The sequence below is a fragment of the Salmo salar genome, chromosome 19 (assembly GCF_965601325.2).
Source record: "Salmo salar chromosome 19, fSalSal1, whole genome shotgun sequence".
NCBI classification, from domain to species: domain Eukaryota; kingdom Metazoa; phylum Chordata; class Actinopteri; order Salmoniformes; family Salmonidae; genus Salmo; species Salmo salar.
In genome coordinates this window covers 32,731,712-32,747,703 of record NC_138309.1, presented here as the reverse complement: position 1 = coordinate 32,747,703, position 15,992 = coordinate 32,731,712, and positions in this window count along the sequence as shown.

Sequence of the window (15,992 nt, the reverse complement as noted above, 5' to 3'; positions counted from 1 at the left end):
CTTGACTGCCGTTGTGAGCCTAGAACGCTCGGATCAACCCTACTCGTCCAGTGTGCGCTCAGAGCGAAACGCTCTGAATTTACGAACGCCCAGAGCGCACTCTGAGTGCCCTGCTACTACATTGTAATGCCCCTGAAATGGCGAATAGAAGACACTATCACAGTGTAATATCTTTGTTACTCCCATTCATATATAGGCATTGTTAGTGATTGATTACTACATTGTATCTTCATTTAATAAGTGAAATAGGATGGTGCATCGAAAATAGAAACAAGTGGCCTGTCTAATCGTAGAGCAATCTGCAGTTTGTCTGTTTTGTTTTGCCTTATTTTACATGTAGTATGGTAATCGCGAAATTACATTTGTCCATTTACTTTGCTGTACAATATGTCGACGTTCAACAAGCCAATGTGGCTGAATTTGGACCAGCAGCTATTTCTCTATTACAAGAATGGCTAGCTATGGTACTGTAAAATATTATCCAGGTAGGCTATAACATTTAAATAAAATAATTATCGACTGATGCATGTGTCAGATCAGGGGCGAAAATCTGATATCAACTTTGGAGGGGACAATTACATTACATTTTCTCAAGAGCAATTCCTGAGGGGGACACCAAAAGTAGTGCTGTAACACATAGCCTACGTTTAATATGGTAAATGTATATTGAGGAACCAAAGAAATAAGGTGTTTGCCGTACTCCTAACTACCGGTACCCAAAACTACACAACTAATCACAACAGCAATACCATTGCCTTTAACAAATCTTAGTTCAGTCACCAGTTTAAGTTGAGAGTGGGGGTATCCATGGCGTTTTCCAATTATGTTCCTATTTTACAAGTAAAAAAAATTGAGAACCTTTCATAATGTTGCCAAACAAAGACTCAACAAACTTACCTGAGACTCCCTGTCTCTGCCAGTCTGTCCCTGCATATCTGTTCCCAACTCTGCTTTCTGTGTGCCATCTGTTGCCTGCTCTGCCTAATGACATCATTGTGAAACATTTCCATTAGAATTTCATTTCTTTCTTATGAACATTTTATCAACTAGTCTTTGAGATATTAGGCTGCTAGGGTTCTTACTTTGCGTTTTGGTGTACTGAAAAATACTCTGATGTCTGTCTTTTTTCTGCCATTTTTCTGCCATTTTTCTACCTGGTTGGCTACACACACACAGTATGTAGGTTATTTACAGTAGGAGATGGGCTGCTATCATCTTATCTTCTATCATTCTATATGGGCTTCGATCTAAAAGGTAGCTAGCAAATGTGAAACGGATTGCAGTGACAAGAGTTGACAGCTGTATGAGTTCACCATTTACACAACATATGCTGCAACCTTTTGCAATTTTAATCGTTTGTTTCATATTGGCTGGCTTCTAACAATAGCTGAATTTGCAAAGCTAGCGAGCACCAATTCAGTGGTGTTTGCTATAATCTTTGCTACCCGGGTTAAATAAAGGTGAAATAAAATATATAAATAAAAGTTCCCTTGCGACAATTTAGCTTTTGCAACGAGACCATTAAATATATTTAAAACAATGGTAGAAGAGAGTGTAGTTCTGTTCAGTTTATCGCTAACCTTATCACAGGGACTTTGAAGCACTAACTTACATGCATGCTGATCTTGGAATAAATTGACGATAGCAAAGATTCCATCTTTGACGACGCCACATAAATGGAATAGGTACTAGCTAGCTTAATAGTTAATATTTGCGCGCTAGCTCTGCATATTCAGCTAGTATGTGTGCGCGATTGACTGGATTAACCTCACGTCAGTTACGTGCATTGAGTGCCTTTCAGACAGTAGATACAACCTCTACGTTACCTCGCAAGCTAAGGAACTGGCAGTGGATCAAACCATTGTGAGGCAAAGGGTGGGGGGGGGTCGCAATCTTTTGAAACTTAAAAACGAGCTATTAAGTGTCTATAATCAGCACAATTGCTTTCATTGCGTATTATTAATATTATTTAAATTACATAGTTATGTTTCAGTGATATATTGGGGGGGACAAATCATATTTTTCCCAGGATGGGGGGGGTCGTGTCCCCCCCGTCCCCCCCGGGATTTCCGCCCCTGTGTCAGATTAAATCAGAGAGCAAGCTCTCTTGATGACAGAGAATGGTTGCTGTAGCTAGCTAAGGTTAGCTAGATACAGTATGTCAACGAAATTTAGTTGTTGAAGAATATAACTTATAAATACCTCGTGAGCTTAGTTCAACTGTCGTACCCCATCAAAACCCAACATATAAGCTTGTTTTACTTCAATGTTTGTAAACAAAGTAAATATTAACGAACACTGTATAACTTCAAAACATGGTTAAAATGTCAGCCCCATCCCTCAGCGTTTTAGGAAAACAAACAGTGGTGAAGAGAAGGCTTTGTTATTGTTTCAACTGCTGATTGCCTCTTTTAATAGAATCGTATTTTAGAAGACAGAAATTGAAGTATGCAGATAACCTATGGGGTCTATTCATACTGGTCAAGTAGCTAATGTAGCTAGCTACATTAAGGATAGATGTTAATTATTTGATGTCATTACCCTGCAGAACCAATCTGATCTTATGTCTTACAGATCTGACATAACTACCTCAAAATGCTTCCAGTATCCTACTGTCAAAGGGTGAAAATTTATATAGTGATGGGAGTGTTGAACAACACACAGCAGCTTGCTCAAAAAGCTGCGAGATGGTGGACAAGCACAAGCTCTTGCTCAATATCTAGATCATGGCTATCTACTGTACCCCAGATAGGGGACCAAAACATCCTGCTAATGCGTCGGGCTGGAGCAGGAAAAACCTCAGTGGGGCGTGATGTCACTCACAGACTGGGAGTGCCTGTCATTGACGTGGATGACCATGTCCTGGAAGTGACATGGAAGGTGCCGTGGCTGACAAGCTGTCAGAGGTGAACATTTCCTGGAAGAAGAGGGGCAGGCTGTGTGCAAATTCTCCACTGCTGGCAGTGTCATCTCCATAACTGGATCCAACCCACTCCACTCTGGGGCTATGCAGCACCTCAAACGCACTGGACTGGTAGTGTATCTAGATGTAGCCACCAATGACATCATACAGAGGCTTTCCATGATGAAGATGAACAGGAATGTGGGCCAGGAGGCTGGGATACCAGAACTCTGATTCAGAGACCACTGTGTCAACCAGGAGTTTTAAACTGTTGGGGATAGGGGGCAGTATTTGCATGGCCGGATAAAAAAACGTACCCGATTTAATCTGGTTACTACTCCTGCCCAATAACTAGAATATGCATATAATTAGTAGATTTGGATAGAAAACACTCTAACGTTTCTAAAACTGTTTGAATGGTGTCTGTGAGTATAACAGAACTCATATGGCAGTCAAAACCCTGAGACAAATCCTAACAGGAAGTGGAAATCTGATGTGTGGAATCACTTCAAGCCTTTGCCATTGAAACACACAGGGACTTATTAATCATTTAGCACTTCCTAAGGCTTCCACTAGATGTCAACAGTCTTTACAAAGTGGTTTGAGTCTTCTATGGTAGAAACTGACCCAAAGAGAGGCTTGGGAAGTTGGTCACAGGGGGAGGGCCATTACTACTATGACGTGGGCACCCATGGGAATCCTTTTGTTCCGAAACGTTTAGTAAGACAATGCAATCGTCCGCCTTGAATATTATTGAAGCTCTGGTTGAAAAAGCCCCTAAAGATTTATGTTATACAACGTTTGACATGTTTGAACGAACGTAAATATATATTTTTTGCACATTCGTGACGACAAGTCCCGCGCGCTTCAGTACATTATGAGTAGCCTTCGGAACGCGCTAACAAGAAGGAACCATTGGGACATAAATTATTAACTTTTTCGAACAAAACTACATTTCTTGTGGACCTGGGATTCCTGGAAGTGCCTTCTGATGAATATAATCAAAGGTAAGGGAATATTTACAATAGTATATTTGATTTTAGATGGTTATAAGATGGCACTAACCTGTATCGCCTAGCCTATTTTTCTGAGCATACCACGTCGTTTATTGCAAAGTGTGATTTCCCAGTAAAGTTATTTTTAAATCTGGCAATGCGGTTGCATTCACGAGATGTTAATCTATAATTCTTTGAATGACAATATTACATTTTAGCAATGTTTTCGAAAAGTAATTTTGTAAATTGTAGCGCTGGTTCACCGGAAGCATTTGAGGGAAAATATTTTCTGAACGTCACGCGCCGATGTAAAATGCTGTTTTTATATATAAATATGAACTTTATCGAACAAAAAATGCATGTATTGTGTAACATGATGTCCTAGGAGTGTCATCTGATGAAGATTGTCAAAGGTTAGTGCTGCATTTAGCTGTGTTTTGGGTATTTGTGATGCATCTAGTTGCTTTGAAAATGGCAGTGTGATTTTTTTGGCAGGGTACTCTCCTAACATAATCTAATGTTTTGCTTTTGCTGTAAAGCCTTTTTGAAATCAGACAACGTGGTTCGATTCAGGAGAGGTGTATCTATAAAATGGTGTAAAATAGTCATATGTTTGAGAAATTGAAGTTATAGCATTTATGAGGTTTTGTATTTCGCGCGACGCGATTCCACTGGCTGTTGAATAGGGTGGGACGCAAGCTCACGTTCCCAGACAGGTTAACCTCTCTGGGCAAGGCGGGACGAAATCGTCCCACCTACGCAACAGCCAGTTGAATCCTGTGGCGCGATTTTCAAAACCTTTGAAATGCTATTACTTCAATTTCTCAAACATATGACTATTTTACAGCTATTTAACTTCTTGGGGCTATGTGGGACGCTAGCGTGCCACCCGTGGTGCACCCTATCAACAGCAGGTGCATTTCAAGAGCGGCAAATTTGAAACCAAATAAATGTCAAAATTCAAATTTTTCAAACATACAACTATCTTACACCCTTTGAAAGATAAACATCTCCTTAATCTAACCACGTTGTCCGATTTCAAAAAGGTTTTACGGCGAAAGCATAAAGTTAGATTATGTTAGGAGAGTACATTGACAATAGCTGTGTGTAATGTTTTGTCAATTCAAAGACAGGGTCACCAAAACCATAAAACCTGCTAAAATGATGCACTAACCTTTTACAATCTCCATCAGATGACACTCCTAGGACATTATGTTAGACAATGCATGCATTTTTAGTTCTATCAAGTTCATATTTATATCCAAAAACAGCGTTTTACTATGGCATTGATGTTGAGGAAATCGTTTCCCTCCAATAACCGGCAGTCAAGTCAGCACCACAAATTAAATAATTAAAATTAGAAAACATTGGTAAAATATTATATTGTCATTAAAAGAATTATAGATTTACATCTCTTGAACGCAATCAACTTGCCAGATTTAAAAATAACCTTACTGGGAAATCACACTTTGCAATAATCTGAGCACTGCGCCCAGAAAAATATGCTTTGCTATACAGACAAACGGCCATGTTGGAGAGATCTAAAATCGAAAATACTATGTAAATAATCCATTACCTTTGATTCTCTTCATCAGATGTCACTTCCCGGAATCCCAGGTCCATAACGAATGTAGTTTTGTTCAAAAAAGCTCATCATTTATATCCAAAAAGATCCGTGTTGTTAGCACATGATCTAAGCCAGCCGGACTTCTCGTCATGAACGAGGGGAAAAAATATATTTACGTTCGTTCAAACATGTCAAACGTTGTATAGCATAAATCATTAGTGCCTTTTTTAACCAGAACATGAATAATATTCAAGGTGGACGAATGCATTCTCTTTTATAACGTATTGGAACGAGGGTACCCAACATGAACTCGCGCGCCAGAGTCTAATCGGCCATCACCGTTCCATGGCTCTTGTTCGGTCAGATCTCACAGTAAAAGACTCAAAACACTTTGTAAAGGCTGGTGACATCTAGTGGAAGCAATAGGAAGTGCCAAAACATTAATCAACCCCTGTGTGTTTCAATGGCATAGGCTTAAAGGTAATTCAACACATCAGGTATCCACTTCCTGTCAGAAAATGTCTCAGGGTTTTGCCTGCCAAATGAGTTCTGTTATACTCACAGACACCATTCAAACAGTTTTAGAAACTTTAGGATGTTTTCTATCCATATATAATAAGTATATGCATATTCTAGTTACTGGGTAGGATTAGTAACCAGATTAAATCGGGTACGTTTTTTTATCCAGCCGTGAAAATACTGCCCCCTAGCCCCAACAGGTTAAAGACAAGACTCTCGTTAATCTAACCACACTGTCCGATTTCAAAAAGGCTTTACAACGAAAGCAAAACATTAGATTATGTCAGCAGAGTACCAAGCCAGAAATAATCAGACACCCATTTTTCAAGCTAGCATATAATGTCACAAAAACCCAGAAGACAGCTAAATGCAGCACTAACCTTTGATGATCTTCATCAGATGACACACCTAGGACATTATGTTATACAATACATGCATGTTTTGTTCAATCAAGTTCATATTTATATCAAAAACCAGCTTTTTACATTAGCATGTGACGTTCAGAACTAGCATACCCCCCGCAAACTTCCAGGGAATTCGCTAACAATTTACTAAATTACTCACGATAAACGTTCACAAAAAGCATAACAATTATTTTAAGAATTATAGATACAGAACTCCTCTATGCACTCGATATGTCCGATTTTAAAATAGCTTTTTGGTGAAAGCACATTTTGCAATATTCTAAGTACATAGCCCAGGCATCACGGGCTAGCTATTTAGACACCCGGCAAGTTTAGAACTCACCAATATCAGATTTACTATTATAAAAGTTTGATTACCTTTTGTTGTCTTTGTCAGAATGCACTCCCAGGACTGCTACTTCAATAACAAATGTTGGTTTGGTCCAAAATAATCCATCGTTATATCCGAATAGCGGCGTTTTGTTCGTGCGTCCCAGACACTATCTGAAATGGTAAATCAGGGTCGTGCGCATGGCGCAATTCGTGACAAAAAAAATCTAAATATTCCATTACCGTACTTCGAAGCATGTCAACCGCTGTTTAAAATCCATTTTTATGCCATTTTTCTGGTAAAAAAGCGATAATATTCCGACCGGGAATGTCCATTTAGCTAAACAGAGGAAAGAAAACACAGCTTTCGGTCGACGCGGGCACGAGCCTGAGTCTCACAGTACTGTAACCAGCCACTACCCAAACGCGCTACTTTGTTTCAGCCAGAGCCTGCAAAGCCAAGATTCAGCTTTTTGCCGCCTTCTGAGAACCTATGGCAGCCGTAGGAAGTGTCACGGGACAGCTAAGATCCTCACTCTTCAATAAACAGAGACAAGAAGAACGACACCTTGTCAGACAGGCCACTTCCTGCATGAAATCTTCTCAGGTTTTTGCCTGCCATATGAGTTCTGTTATACTCACAGACACCATTCAAACAGTTTTAGAAACTTTAGGGTGTTTTCTATCCAAAGCCAATAATTATATGCATATTCTAGTTACTGGGCAGGAGTAGTAACCAGATTAAATCGGGTACGTTTTTTATCCAGCCGTGTCAATACTGCCCCCTAGCCCCAACAGGTTAACGGATTATCTAGTGATCCAAAATACTTCAGTGAATTTATTGTTGAGGGTTGAGCTCCTGATGGTTGACTATACGTTCCCCAAAAAGGCTTTCCGAAGCTCGACGCACAGGAATGGCTGAGACTAGCAGATATGCCCTATCCTGACTGAGCCATCCTTGAAAATTGCTATACACCCCATGGATATCCCTGGTACAGATCTCAGAAGAATGGTGTTCAGATCTTACGGGGTTAACTTTGCCAGCAAGACCATTGCACCAGTGAAACCTCGTTCATAACCAGTTTTTGCAGGAGCTCTTCCACTGCCCCACTGCTTCATTCAAAGACCTGGTAGTTCTCCCACAAATGTGCAACTACCTCATCGTTGTGGTAGCATCCGGTGACACCGACAGTGCAGTGCTGAGTGGGTTTGGCAGCCTGAATGACCTGGACTGTCAGAGTAACGGCTTGCTAGTGTTCTTCCCAGAGGAAGGAGTGAGTGAGATCAAGAAGCTACAGATGACAGGCTACAAAGAGGGCAACGCTAGGGCTGTCAGTGTCCTATCAGACTTCTGTGAGAGGGCCATTAAGACAATATATTGAGATTTAGGTGTAACAGGACACTTGGCTGTGTAGTATTGCACTGTCATCAGTACCTCTAACCATCACCCGGGCAGGGCTGATACCACAGGTGAGGTCATGCGGTAAGATGACATGTTAGTACTTGTGTTATTACAGCTCAGAAAATGAGCTTGATATATGAACTGTAAAGTTATCATTTTTTATTTCTGTTATAGGGGACTACAAACCCATATAATATTCAGCGGTGGGGAAGAATACATTCCAAATTAACATTAATTAATTAAATATAGGCTAAACAATGAATAATTGTTTGATTTAATTCAGGGCAATTCCACGATAACAATGATGCTGAGACACAGATTTCACTTTAAAAGTATGTCAAACAAAAATATTTATTACAAAGTTAAATAAACCATACAACTCTATGCACAATGACTACTTTTGTCACGTCCTGACCAGTATAAAGGTTATTTGTTATGGTAGTTTGGTCAGGACGTGGCAGAGGGTATTTGTTTTATGTGGTTCGGGGGGTGGTTTTGTAGAAAGGTATTTGATTAATGTATTCCGGGGTTTTTGGGGAAGGTTCTATGTTAATGTATTTCTATGTTTAGTCTAGTTAGTTGTATTTCTATGTTTAGGTTAATGGGGGTTGGACTCTCAATTGGAGGCAGGTGCTTTCTCGTTGCCTCTGATTGAGAGTCCTATATATGGGTAATTGTTTGGTTTAGTGTTTGTGGGAGATTGTTTCTTGTTTTGCGTATGTAAGCCTGACAAGACTGTTGTGTTGATCGTTAGTTCTTCGTTGTTTGTTATTTTGGTGTTCACTTTAGTTTAAAATAAATCAAGATGAGCATCCACATTCCTGCTGCGTTTTGGTCCTCCATTCCCGACGACAACCGTGACAGAATCTCCCACCACAAATGGACCAAGCAGCAGAGTAAGGAGCAAGGGGATTTCGAGATGGATTGGTGGAAGAAATGGACCTGGGAGGAAGTTCTGGACGGGGCTGGACCTTGGCACCAGGCTGGGGAATACCGTCGCCCACGGGAGGAAATTAAGGCAGCCAAGGCGGAGAGGCGGAAGTACGAGACCTTGTACGCGCCGATAAAGCACGAGAGGCATCCCCAATAATTTTTTTGGGGGGGGCACACGGGTAGTTTGGCTGGGCCAAGGGTGAGCCCTAAGCCAGCTACCCATGCTTATAGGAAGGGTCGTATGGAGTGGAGAGCGCCGTGTTTTGCTGAAGTGCGCACAATCTCGCCCATACGCACGCACAGTCCAGTGCGAGTTATTCCAGCCCCTCGCAGATGCCGTGCTAGAGTAGGCATCCAGCCTGGTAGGGGGATGCCTGCGCAGCGCGTCCGGTCGCCGGTACGCCTCCTAGGACCAGGCTACCCTACTCCCGCTCTACGCACGGCAACCATCACGCCCCTGCACAGCCCAGTTCGCCCTGTACTAGCACCCCGCTCGTACAGGGCTGCTAGTTCCATCCAGCCAGGACGGGTTGTGCAGGAGGTGCATTCAAGACCGCCTGTGCGCCTTCCTGGCCCAGTTTTTCCAGTTCCTACCTCTCGTGCTGACCCGGAAGTTCGAACCCCTAGTCTGGCACGTCCAGTACCAGCACCACGCATCAAGCTTCCAGTGAGTCAACCCAGTCCGACTCAGCCTGTTCCCGCTCCCCGCACTAGCCCTGAGGTGCGTGTCCCCAGTCTAGCACGTCCAGTACCAGCACCACGCACCAGGCTTCCAGTGCGTCAACCCAGTCCGACTCAGCCTGTTCCCGCTCCCCGCACTAGCCCTGAGGTGCGTGTCCCCAGTCTAGCACGTCCAGTATAGCACCACGCATCAGGCTTCCAGTGCGTCAGCCCAGCCTCGAGAGTTCGGCAATAGTGTGCAGTCCAGAGTATCCGGCAACAGTGTGCAGTCCAGAGTATCCGGCAACAGTGTGCAGTCCAGAGTATCCGGCAACAGTGTGCAGTCCAGAGTATCCGGCACCAGTGTCTAGTCCGGAACCGAGGGGGTCTGCCTGCGACCCGGAACCGAGGGGGTCTGCCTGCGACCCGGAACCGAGGGGGTCGGCCTGCGACCCGGAACCGAGGGGGTCGGCCTGCGACCCGGAACCGAGGGGGTCGGCCTGTGACCCGGAACCAAGGGAGTCTAGCAGCAACCCGGAACTGAGTAAGCCTGACGATTTGGAACAAAAAATGATTAACTATGTATTTAATGAGTCTGCCTACAGTGTGGAAAGGAAGAGGTCTGCCTACGATCCGGAACAAGGGGAGTCTGCCTACGGCCCGAAACTAATCAAGTCTGTCTGCATTCGGGAGGACAGTAGGCCGGAGCCTGAACCACCTCCTATATAGGTGGGTTGGGGAGGGGGGGTGTAGCACAAGTGCCGTCGGTGACGGCAGCCACCCTCCCTTCCCTCCCTTTAGTTTAGGGGGATTTTTTTTTTTATATATTTTTTTATTTATGAGGTGCATCTGGGGTCTGCACCTTTAGGGGGGGGGGGGGTACTGTCACGTCCTGACCAGTATAAAGGTTATTTGTTATAGTAGTTTGGTCAGGACGTGGCAGAGGGTATTTGTTTTATGTGGTTCGGGGTGGTGGTTTTGTAGAAGGGTATTTGATTTATGTATTCCGGGGTTTTTGGGCACTGTTCTGTTAATGTATTTCTATGTTTAGTCTAGTTAGTTGTATTTCTATGTTTAGGTTAATGGGGGTTGGACTCTCAATTGGAGGCAGGTGCTTTCTCGTTGCCTCTGATTGGGAGTCCTATATATGGGTAATTGTTTGGTTTAGTGTTTGTGGGAGATTGTTTCTTGTTTTGCGTATGTAAGCCTGACAAGACTGTTGTGTTGATCGTTAGTTCTTCGTTGTTTGTTATTTTGGTGTTCACTTTAGTTTAAAATAAATCAAGATGAGCATCCACATTCCTGCTACGTTTTGGTCCTCCATTCCCGACGACAACCGTGACAACTTTTAACAATTTCTACTGACAATTTTACAAAACACATTTAAAATGTACCTTCGTTTTTTTATGTGACCACGTTTTCCAAGTTAAATATCTACTCTGAATTCAGATTCAAAGATGTCTGCAGAAATAATGGGGTGTCAGGTATGATTATGACACCTTGAATTTGAAATAATCTATTTGGGTTATTTAATGGCAGTAAGTGAAGTGTATTTGTGTTTGTATTTCTTATGGATCACCATTAGCTGCTGCCAAGGGGTCCAGCAAAATTAAGGCAGTTATACAATTTTAAAAACATTACAATACATTCACACCAGATTTCACAACACATTAAGTGTGTGCCCTCAGGCTCCTACTCTACTACCACGTTTATACAAAATCCATGTTTACGTGTGAGTATAGTGCATATGTTATTGTGTGTGTGAATGCATGTGCCTATGTTGGTGTTGCTTAACAGTTTATGCTGTTCCATAAGGTTTATTTGTATATATATATATTTTTAAATCTAATTTTACTGCTTGCATGAGTTACTCAAATCAAATTTATTTGTCACATACACATTGTTAGCAGGTGTTAATGCAAGTGTAGTGAAATGCTTGTGCTTCTAGTTCTGACCATGCAGTAATATCTAACAAGTAATCTACCAATTCCACAACAACCGCCTTGTACACACAAGTGTAAAGGAATGAATACGAATATGTACATAAAAATATATAAATGAGTGATGGCCGAACGGCGTAGGCAAGATGTAATAAATGGTATGGAGTACAGTATATGCATATGAGATGAGTATTGTAGGGTATGAAAACATATAAAGCGGCATTGTTTAAGTTGGCTAGTGATACATTACATCAGGATGGCATAGAGTACAGTATATACATATGAGATGAGTAATGTAGGTTATGAAAACATAAAGTGGCATTGTTTAAAGTGGCTAGTGATACATCTAATGCATCAAGATGGCAAGATGCAGTAGATGGTATAGCGTACAGTATATACATATGAGATGAATAATGTAGATTATGTAAGCATTATCTAATTTAAATAATATAAAGTGGCAAGTGATAAATTGATTACATCAATTTTCCCATTATTAAAGTGGCTTGAGTTGAGTCAGTATGTTGGCAGCAGCCACTCAATGTTAGTGATGGCTGTTTAACAGTCTGATGGCCTTGAGATAGAAGCTGTTTTTCAGTCTCTCGGTCCCAGCTTTGATGCACCTGTACTGACCTCGCTTTCTGGATGTTAGCGGGGTGAACAGGCAGTGGCTCGGGTGGTTGCTGTCCTTGATGATCTTTTTGGCCTTCCTGTGACATCGGGTGGTGTAGGTGTCCTGGAGGGCAGGTAGTTTGCACCCGGTGATGCGTTGTGCAGACCTCACTACCCTCTGGAGAGCCTTCCGGTTATGGGCGGAGCAGCTGCCGTACCAGGCGGTGATACAGCCGGACAGGATGCTCTCGATTGTGCATCTGTAAAAGTTTGTGAGTGTTTTTGGTGACAAGCCAAATTTCTTCAGCCTCCTGAGGTTGAAGAGGCACTGTTGCGCCTTCTTCACCACGCTGTCTGTGTAGGTGGACCATTTCAGTTTGTCCGTGATGTGTACGCCGAGGAACTTAAAACTCACCACCCTCTCCACTACTGTCCCGTCAATGTAGATAGGGGGCTGCTCCCTCTGCTGTTTCCTGAAGTCCACAAGTCCACGATCATCTCTTTTGTTTTGTTGACATTGAGTGCGAGGTTATTTTCCTGACACCACACTCCGAGGGCCCTCACCTCCTCCCTGTAGGCTGTCTCGTTGCTGTTGGTAATCAAGCCTACCACTGTAGTGTCGTCTGCAAACTTGATGATTGAGTTGGATGCGTGCATGGCCACGCAGTCGTGGGTGAACAGGGAGTACAGGAGAGGGCTGAGAACACACCCTTGTGGGGACCCAGTGTTGAGGATCAGCGGGGTGGAGATGTTGTTACCTACCCTCACCACCTGGGGGCGGCCCGTCAGGAAGTCCAGGACCCAGTTCCACAGGGCGGGGTCGAGACCCAGGATCTCGAGCTTAATGACGAGTTTGGAGGGTACTATGGTGTTAAATGCTGAGCTGTAATCGATGAACAGCATCCTTACATAGGTATTCCTCTTGTTCAGATGGGTTAGGGCAGTGTGCAGTGTAATGGCGATTGCGTCGTCTGTGGACCTATTTGGTCGGTAAGCAAATTTGATTGGGTCTAGGGTGTCAGGTAGGGTGTAGGTGATATGGTCCTTGACTAGTCTCTCAAAGCACTTGATGATGACGGAAGTGAGTGCTACAGGGCGGTAGTCATTTAGCTCAGTTACCTTAGCTTTCTTGGGAACAGGAACAATGGTGGCCCTCTTGAAGCATGCGGGGACAACAGACTGGGATAAGGGGAGGAAGGGAAGTGCTACTAAGGTACACAATAGTAAATGTTGGATCGACAGTAGGTGCCCTTTTGTTAAATCGGGTGAGTTGGTCATCAAAAAGAAAGGAGGACCAAGGCACTCTTCATATAATTGATTAAAATGCCTTTATTAGTATGGCATGTTCAATAGAAACAATGTTTATACAAATCTGACGCGTTTCGGCTGCATGGCCTTTGTCAGGGAGTACAAAGAAATAATACAATGTTCTCTTTTTACCAGCTTTTCACATTAACCCTAATTTGAAGAGGGAGTGGTTAAAATTGATTGGACACACCTAGTAAGCAATAGTATACACACTTTAAAGTGAAATACTGTAGCTATGTTATCATAAAAATTTAACTCCAAACTAGAAGTATCAGAACACTTAGAAACGTAGTTCTAACCTAAAATATGTCTGGGAGAAGTGTCAAGAATAAGAAAGCAATATATTCCATAGTACACTAGAACACAGCAAAACATGAACAACAAGAGTCTAAACATAGCTGAGGGCAATTGAGCAAAATGTCCACTAGATGACAGCAAATGTACCCATCACAACCCTACAAGAAGGGTGAGAAATCCATATCTTCATTTAAACCCGGGTATTTAGTGTCCTGTAGTTTGTAAATCCAAAAACTTTCCCTTTGGTTTAACTGTTTAAGACGGTTCCCTTTTCTAATAGAGGCCGGGATATGATCAATACCCATAGCTTGTAGGGAGGCAGGGTTGCCATGGTGTAAGGACTTGTAGTGCCTTGCCATTGGGTAGTCTTCATTGTCTACCCGTATGGCGTACTTGTGTTCCGCTAGGCGATCTTGAAGGCGTCTCTTTGTCCGTCCAATGTAGAACACCTTGCACTGTGGACATTCCAATCTATAGATGACATGAGTGGTTTTGCAGTTAATGAAATGCTTGACGTAATACTCCATTTTGGAAGCTGTATCAACAAAATACTTTTTCTGTGCAATATTTCTGCAATGGTTGCACTGGTTACATTTAAAAGAGCCCTTGGGTTTGTGGCCAAGCCAAGTTTTTGGAGAGTCACCCGGAAGATAACTGTGGACTAAGTTGTCCTTTAGGGTAGGACATCTCATAAAGCTTATGACTGGTGGCTCAGGAAATACTTGGCGTAGTAGCGTATCACTTTGGATGATTCCCCAATTATTTTTAATGATTCTTTTAATGTTCTCTGCTTCAGTGCTGTATTTTGTAACAAAATACACTCTCTCTGATGCATCCCGAGGCACTCCCCTTCGCAACAAGTTCTCTCTGTCAAGTAATCCAGCCCTTATACCTGCATCTTTCAGGACCTAGACGCTGTAGCCCCGATTCAAGAAACGATTCTCCAATTCAGCAGATTTGACACTATAGTCTGTTTCCTGATCGCAAATTTTGCGGACTCTTTGGAATTGGCCATATGGAATATTCTCTCTTAGCCTTTTGGGGTGAAAACTGTCTGCCCTCAGAATGGTATTCCCATCTGTAGGCTTCCTAAAGATTGATGTGTGCAAACAACCTTTGTCATTTTTACTGATGTCGAGGTCCAGAAAATGAATGTTATCCTTGCTGTACTCCATAGTTAGTTTGATGTTAGGGTTAATGCTGTTAACCTGTTATGGCTAGGGGGCAGTATTTTCACGGCTGGATAAAAAACGTACCCGATTTAATATGGTTACTACTCCTGCCCAGTAACTAGAATATGCATATAATTATTGGCTTTGGATAGAAAACACCCTAAAGTTTCTAAAACTGTTTGAATGGTGTCTGTGAGTATAACAGAACTCATATGTCAGGCAAAAACCTGAGAAGATTTCATGCAGGAAGTGGCCTGTCTGACAAGGTGTCGTTCTTCTTGTCTCTGTTTATTGAAGAGTGAGGATCTTAGCTGTCCCGTGACACTTCCTACGGCTGCCATAGGCTCTCAGAAGGCGGCAAAACGCTGAATCGTGGCTTTGCAGGCTCTGGCTGAAAAAAAGTAGCGCGTTTGGGTAGTGGCTGGTTACAGTACTGTGAGACTCAGGCTCGTGCCCGCGTCGACCGAAAGCTTTGTTTTCTTTCCTCTGTTTAGCTAAATGGACATTCCCGGTCGGAATATTATCGCGTTTTTATGAGAAAAATGGCATAAAAATGGATTTTAAACAGCGGTTGACATGCTTCGAAGTACGGTAATGGAATATTTCAAAAATTTTTGTCACGAATTGCGCAATGCGCACGACCCTGATTTACCATTTCGGATAGTGTCTGGGACGCACGAACAAAACGCCGCTATTCGGATATAACGATGGATTATTTTGGACCAAACCAACATTTGTTATTGAAGTAGCAGTCCTGGGAGTGCATTCTGACGAAGACAACAAAAGGTAATCAAACTTTTATAATAGTAAATCTGATATTGGTGAGTGCTAAACTTGCCGGGTGTCAAAATAGCTAGCCCGTGATGGCTGGGCTATGTACTTAGAATATTGCAAAATGTGCTTTCACCAAAAAGCTATTTTAAAATCGGACATATCAAGTGCATAGAGGAGTTC